This window comes from Protopterus annectens, chromosome 2.part1 (assembly GCF_019279795.1).
Source record: "Protopterus annectens isolate FY-2018-M chromosome 2.part1, PAN1.0, whole genome shotgun sequence".
Classification (NCBI taxonomy): domain Eukaryota; kingdom Metazoa; phylum Chordata; order Ceratodontiformes; family Protopteridae; genus Protopterus; species Protopterus annectens.
The window spans coordinates 413389062-413397387 of NC_056729.1; the positions used below are offsets into that span (position 1 = coordinate 413389062).

The 8326-nt window shown below is 36.2% G+C and overlaps 1 protein-coding gene across 3 annotated transcripts in view; it reads right to left on the reverse strand.

Annotated features, from left to right (window-relative positions):
- The window catches only part of SMAD1 (SMAD family member 1), a 1397665-nt gene extending 1390454 nt beyond the window's left edge, over positions 1 to 7211 (reverse strand). For 2 of the 3 annotated variants that reach the window (XM_044062225.1, XM_044062222.1), the window contains exon 1: positions 7087 to 7211. The gene's annotated coding sequence lies outside the window, so the exon portion shown is untranslated. The remainder of the gene's footprint in view (positions 1 to 7086) is intronic. The other variant, XM_044062224.1, reaches the window with a different exon arrangement.
- Positions 7212 to 8326: the final 1115 nt, after the last annotated feature.

The following is an 8326-nucleotide window of genomic DNA, read 5'->3' on the forward strand; positions in this document are numbered from 1 at the left end:
AATCAGTCTGGATAGCCTAATAAACTGGCCCCTAAGCACATTCTTTCATAAAATATGGATGCTGGCTATGAAAATCCAGGAAATTATTCCTATAAGTTTCTTTTCTGTAGATGGAGGAAAGTGTTCCATTGTTGCTATCCAAAGAAATGATGGTGTCCAGAAAGTTAATCTGTGTACCTTGTCCAGAAACCACAAAGTCTAAGTATGGGATACTGTTAGATAAAGATTCAATAAACGTGTTCAATTCTGTTTAATGTCCGCGCCACACAAAAAAATATTGTTAATGAAACGCTTAGAGAGATGCACTTTGTCAAAGTTAGGTAACAGTTTAAGGGTTTCCAGTTCCCATGTACCTACTACAAGATTTGCAAAGGCTGGGGCCATTTTCGAACCCATAGCCACTCCTTTAACCTGCTTGTAACAGCTTCCCTGTGCCCATTAGCAGGGATATGTATTCTATCAAAGTAGTAATACATAGAAATTGGAATATTATTTCATCACAGCAGAATCTTGTTCAAGTCATAGGACATTCTCCTAATTTTTCATACAAAAGAACGAGAACACTCAAGATGTCCTTTCAAAGAAATGAACGTTTTCAAACAGCAACAGACTAACGCAGAAAGAGCAGCATGGCATGTTTCAGTGCAATGGTTGTGTAGTCTGCACGCATATTTATACAGATACAGAATACACTTTCAGACACAGCAATACTAAAGTTGTGTTTAAAAGCTATTTTGACTGCCACACTAAATTTGTAGTATTTGCAACACCTGTAATTCGTTTTATGTTGGTAAGACAATAAGAAAATTGTCAGATCGCATTAAGGAGCATTTGGCTGCCATTAGGCAACAAGATGACAGCAATGCTTTAGGCAGACAGTCTTCTCTGTGCTAACTTCTCCAGTTTTAAATTCTTTGTTTTGGAGCAAATACAGCAATTCTTTGGAGACTGTGAGACATTCTTAGAATTGAAAGAACTCCATTGGCAATTACTCTTGAATGCTGATAACGGACTTGGTCTTAATGAAAATATTAATGTTAAATGTGCACTGCGGTGGTCATCATAATATTCTGATATTTGCATTACAAGCTATCTCATTGTTTTGTTTAATTCTTATGTTATTGCCCATTGCTTTATGCGCACACAGAATGGTGAGTTAGTCCTGCTAATTCTTTCATAGGGACACACATAGCATGGGGATTGCTCTGATTTGATACATTAACAAATGTCTTTGGTTTGACTGAAAAGATTTTTTATGTAGTAACATTGGTCAACAGTATACAGCAGTGGAAGCCACTTTGATACCTCTGACAAATCACTTCATTGGCTACAAGTACTACATCATGCATATTTTGGTCTGACAATTTGAATATTGTATTACGTCTCATTATTCCCTATTTAAACAGAAATTTTGAGTTGCTTGCTTAGATCTGAAGAAGTCCGTGTACATAATAAAGGATGAAAGCGCTAATCAACAGTTCAGACTCAGTGTGATTCCTTTCAAGAGATTTTTTATTTTGGTGTTTAATTTAGAAGTTTGAGATTAGAGACAGAGACAGATATACATAGATAGATAGATATACACACACTAATATATATATATATATATATATATATATATATATATATATATATATCTATATCTATATCTATATCTATATGGATCACCTTCATTTGCCTGAAAGCTCATTTGCCCGACACTCATTTTCCCCAGACCAAATGACTGAAAGCTCAATTGCCTGAAATCACATTTGCCCGAAAGCTCATTTGACTGACAACTAGTATTAGCAAGAAAATGGAATATGCCCCCCTCCCCACTGCAGTGCGACCCTGGAGTTAGAATATATAGGTAGGGGGGGTGTGGGGGGGTGAAGCCCCCCACTTCATTTCATATGATATTGTTACCTTTTGATGAAATATTGCTTAGTAACAGGAAAGTGGGGGGCTTCGCCCCCCACACCCCCCTTTGTGGGGGGCTGTGCCCCCCACACACCCCCAACTATATATTCTAACTCCAGGGTCGCACTGCAGTGGGGAGGGGGGCATATTCCATTTTCTTGCTAATACTAGTTGTCAGTCAAATGAGCTTTCAGTCATTTGGTCTGGGAAAAATGAGTGTCGGGCAAATGAGCTTTCAGGCAAATGAAGGTGATCCTGTGTGTATGTCATATATATATATATATATATATATATATATATATATATATATATATATATATATATATATATATATATATATATACACATACATACACATACACACGTGTGTATGTGTGTGCGCATTTGATACATATATATAATATATGCACATATAAATACACACGTGTGTGTATATATTTACATATATATATATATATATATATATATATATATATATATATCACACGTGTGTGTGTATATATCACACTGTATGTATGTATATATATATATACACACACATATATATATATATATATATATATATATATATATATATATATATACACACACACACACACACACACACACACACACATACATACACACACATTATCTAGAAAATTTACACACAGCACCATAAAAACTTGAAGTTTTGTTATACAAAGTCCATTCAAGTGCACAAAGATACCCACACACTTTTCTCAACCTTCAAGACTATAGTAAAATAGTCCTGAATATACCCCAAAGTCTGTTAAAACTGACTTGCTCATTCGCTGATGTCAGTATATTGTCGATAACGGCATATTTTTAATGGATGGCAAAACCAGTATCTTCAGCGCAATTCCTTAAGTGCAAGTAGCCAATTGGGATAACAGCTTAAGTATTAAACCTAGATACAATTTTAAATTAAACTTCTCAAAGCTACAATTAACATTCAAATGACATTATGTTTAAACATCTTATACTACCAAGAGAAACCGTTACAATAAAGCTCTGGTAGCCACTGAGCTTATACATCCAAAACTAAACATAGCCATGGCAAATGAAGTTCTAGAGGAAAAGAAATTGTTTACTGGCAAAGTCCGACTGGGCAATACCCATTTTCAGCAAAGGCTCGGGGAGTAGAGTTTCATTTGCTTATACTGCATTATACAAAGTCTCAGTTAAACACGGAATAGTTATATTTCCATTTATATAAAGAAAAGTTAAACAACCAATGATTGCATTCTTCAGTGCTATACACACGCATACTGCTACAATAAAAATAGTAAACACAAAAGAAACTGTGAGAAACTACAGCCTTCAAAAGAAAGTGTACACGGTCAAATCAAAAGCATATGAATAAAGGGTCAACTGCCACATGATTATGACCAACTCATTACTTAAACCCTCCCAGAAAAGTTTAAAGTTCTTATCACTAACCATAAGCATTCTTCCAGTAGAAGACTAATCAAAAGAAATACTCAAGAAAAACAGCCTCCACCAAAAATACAGCATTCTAATAAATCCAACCACCAAGTAATCTACATAGTGAGACGTCAAAGATTTAGTCACTACATACACCAACTGGGTGAAAACCATACAGAAAAAACTCCAGCCAAACTTACCACAAAGTTACTGGGAGATCCACTCTATATTGATAAGGAATCTGAATCCAGTAGGTTTGCATTAACTGCAAACACATTTTTCTAATCAGAATTCCAACTTCTAAAATCATCACTGATGAAATAAAGTAATTAATTCCTATTTTCATGAAAAATTCTAGACAACACTGCGCCAAATTAGAGGAATGGGGGCAAAGGAGAGAAGAGAGCCAAAACAGCAGTGAAAACCCATCCTCAAAAGCAACAAATTGTTCATGTATTTATCCATCAAATTATGAAAACCAAGTCAAAGGCTGAAGACGTTACCCCCCCACCCACAACTACAAAAACAGGCAAATTAACCCAAAACATCAAATCACTATAAAATATATATAAAATGAAAATTGTAATACAATGTACAATGCTGACGATTTTACTTTTTAACCATAAAATCATAATCATCTTTCGGCTGTTCCCATTAGGGGTCACCACAGCGGATTATCTGTTTCCATTTCTTCCTGTCCTCTGCATCTTGCTCTTGTCACACCAACCTTGTAAATTCAATAGGCTGCCAGCATGGATTCGTTTTTCTAAAATGTTGCCTATGTAGCATAAACTAAAAGGTACAGGAGCATATTGACATTAAAATGAAAAACATGGGAATCTCCATTACAGAATATGTGCAGAAACAAGGCAATATCAATATGATACAAGCTAATGTATGGAAAGGTAGTTGTAAATGTGGCAAATAAAAGATAGCACTGATGCCACCTTGGTGGAAGAAGTTAAAATATTGAAATTTAGTTTTAATAGTCAGCAATGAATGAGAACCACTCCACAGTCTAGAATGAGGGGGGGGGGGGCTTTCCAGTCAATTGCTTCAAGAACAGGTAAAGAAACAAACTAAACAACAATTCTGTAGAGTTACAAAACTCTAAAATGTACAACACATATAAACAAATCTCCAGCATTTTTACAGCCAACAAAACCCAAACAACCCCAAAATAAGCCTTATTAATTTAGATCATGTAGAACAAAAGTGCCCACAGAGCACAAGTACTTTGTGACTCCTGCCTTCAGCCATTCAAGACTTCTTCACTAACAGGAAATAGCAAGGCCTTATAAGGATACTCATTCCCCTGGTGTCACAGGAGGTCAAAGACCCTGTATTTAACACATGCATACAGTGCCACAGTAAGTAAATTAAACTAGAAATCACTTGGTTTCAACTAGGCATACAAAAATCACAACTGCCAATGAAGCACTTTTAGCAAAAACTGAAATTCACATGCCTTATTTTTCCAGTCATTCAGAAATATTAGTGCAGTTTGTACAAACACTGTGCCTGCTTTCAGAAAGTCCCCTTGTAAGGCTTGCCACCACAGTGGAAGAAATGTTCCTATAAATACAGTGCCTGAAATTCCTGCACTGAACTGGTGGAAACTTTCAGGTAAGGCCACTTGATATCTGGTGGGATTACAAAGTCATAGTTTTCAATAATTAGGGAAATAATTCTCTCCTTCATTCACAATAAGCGCTCGAGCTTTATGTGGTGATGTGATACGATTGTAAGCTATAAAACTGACAATGCAGATACCTGATGCAGCATATACCAGTTTTGTTTACGTATTATGATTATATGTACACATACACACACAAGTGTAATAAAAGCCAGCACACACAAAAATTAAATATCTGTAGTATTGTTATAAAATGGTATGCATACCACAAAAAATAAGTGACAAGGGCAAAGCTGTCAAAGCCCTTATAAAATCTTCTGCTCCCTTTCAGGACTCCAAAACTTGATAACTGTAGTGGAAATGTTTTTGGTATCCCATCCCCATCTGTCATTTTCCTGCTTTATGCCAGGACTCGTCCTTTTCTTAACTAGAGCACATAAATCCCTTTTCCATTTATTTATTTATTTTTTTTTTACAGACAACTAAAGCACAAACGTTACCTACATTCTAAATCCATTTACATCAAATCATCCTTATCCTTTTATCATCTAAAGGTGCACATAATGGCCTCGAGTTATCTTATTCACAGTTTTCCCCTTTAAAATTAACGCTATCAAAGACCTTGACAATCATAGAGAAACAGCAATTAGCCTGTACTACAATTCATAAACTCTTACAACTACAAGCAGGAAGACTAATAACCCCATCAAGTTGGGAAAAATTCCAATGCTATAAAAAGAACTGGATACAAAGCCCAAAACTGTTTCAAAATTGGGCCACCATAGAGAAAGCATATAAGGGATGATGCAAAAAGGACTGGGGCTAATGGTATGAGTATTAAAGAAGAACAGCCATTCAAATCAGACTGCGTTAAAAGCATGCAGCTTTCTAACCTAAACACACACTAATGTAGCAATAACAGAAATACTACGATAACTAAAGACCATATCAAAGCAAGGGCAAATCCATGCCCTTAGAGAAACATGATCTAACTCCGGATGGATTCTTGTCAATACCGTCAGCTAACAGGCTGGTCTTCCTACATATGCATCTCCTTGAATTCTGACATCAAGTCACTGCGTTCAGCAGCATGCTTAACACTTAACGGTTCATGCCGTTAAACTTCTACTTAAAACTGCCCATTAACTGACACGGCTATATAAACATTGCAAAGTACAGTATTTCTTGAGTTGGGTTCATAAAACGAGAAATCAAAGACTGTCAACGAAATTATGCAATTTCCAATGGCATCACATTACTGCATGAATTTTATACAGAACACACACTAAAAACAAACACGCGGCTACTCCGAACTCACTAAACGTTAAAAAAATGAAAAAAAAGGAGTACATATTAAGTCTTTCAACAAAATAAAAAAAAAACCACTAGTGAAAGATACATTATCAAAGATACTCCACTCCAGATACCACCCACACATAAAAGAAAACCCAAACATTCACAACAAAAACAGAAGTTCAAAAACGTGACAAGACTCCAAACTGTACCCTTCCATCAACTGCAAAATATTTATAAATAACCACACACACAAATAAAAGGTCCCCTACTAGAATACACAAAATAAGCATTTTACCCCCCCCCAACCAAAAAAAAAAAAACTGTGTAAAACATAAAAGAGAAAATGACCAAATGTCCACTTCCAACAAAACAGACAGTCATCTTAAAAGCAGCTGCAGGGGGCAGCACAACCAGGAAAACTTTTTGTTGTTTGTATTGCGAAGTACCAAAACCCCGACAATTGAACAACTGAGTCAGCTGTACCAGCAAGACAACTTCAAGTGCCAACACCTCCCAATATACAATGCGACAAAAAGCCAGCCTAGCCAAAAGCCAACCCAATGTCCCCCGCAAAAATTATAATCTATAAATCAATCTGTGAACACACCAGCATCTAGCACTATGCAACCACCAGTGATCAGAAAGAGAAATTATAGACGCCATCATGTTACCTTCAAAGAAAAAAAAAAGAAACACTTTCAAACTCGCAAAAGTTTTTCGTTCTACTTTCACGATTTTCTGCTGCTCGCAGTGGGAAACCACAAATGAAACTACAAAAAACTAGTAATCTAACAAAATGGAAAACAAAGTCAAAAGTAAAAGTTTACCCTTGCTAACAAATCCAACAAGAGATTTCTTCGCCTACATAAAAAAGCCCAACAGCAGCATCGTTTTGCAGCTGCCCAGATTGATCTGGTCTCGTTGGCGTCAAAGAGTCGCGGCCGCCGCACCCTAGGAGCAGCCTTCAATATCCCACCGCCAATCCAAAGCCTCTACTTAGAGAGCGTCCCCAAACTACAGCACTTACTGCACAATACTGTATAGAGACTGTCTTCAAACTACAGTATTTTGTATCTCGTCTGTTGAGAATACTTGCTCATAGCCCATCTCTTACAGACCGCTTTTAATTTTAAAAGAAAACAGTGTTATGTTATTAAGCCGTCTTAAAAAAAATCTATATGATTTTAGTATATTGCGCGAGCTGGCTGTAATAGTTTCTTTGTTGTTATGTTCCTTTCTTTCCCGCGGCATGTGTTATAAAAAAAAAAAAAAAAAAAAAGGGACTTTTAGCATTCTAAACGAGGAGGAATGTTCGTCTTAATGGAAAGTGTGCGTATACGATAATAGCGTGTATGTCTGTAATATATATATATATACATGTGTGTATGGGGCGTTTGGCTTTATTGGCCTGAATTTGTCCATAACAGACTTAAAAAGGAAAAAAAAGTCATGGGCGTTCAGAACTGCCATACCGCTAAAACACTTGATATCCTTAAGGAGTCATTTGCATATATCCCATGTTACCTCAAATACAAGATGTTTTAAGGAATCACACAGTGGAAAATCGAGCTTGGCTAATTTTTTTCTTGCAGTTTTTACTAATTGGCTTGTCTGTGCGACCTTGTTACTCGTTGTTTTAATTTGTATATACATGTGTGTGTACACACATGCATACATTCGTGTGTATATCTACACACACACACGCACACTCCTTTTCTTTTCGAAAGCTTGAGTAACACTCCATTTACGTGAAAGTGCACTTAATGAAAGTGCACTTTCACGACTACTTGTGCATCGAACCAATAATATTAAAAAATAAAAAGGAATTTTTGCAGGGGTGCAAGCCCCCCTGCTCCCCCCACACCCACGCTACTTTATACATACTAACTCTGAGATCCCACCACAGTGGGGAAACAGCTATATTCCTTATCCCCACATTAGTGTGCTTCAGTACTGCAGTATTGTTTTTTTTTTTTTTTTTTTTTTTTTTTTTTTATTTAATGTTACCAGTTCGGTAAACTAGTAGTTGTGAAAGTGCACTTTCGCGTAAATAGAAGTAGACCAATA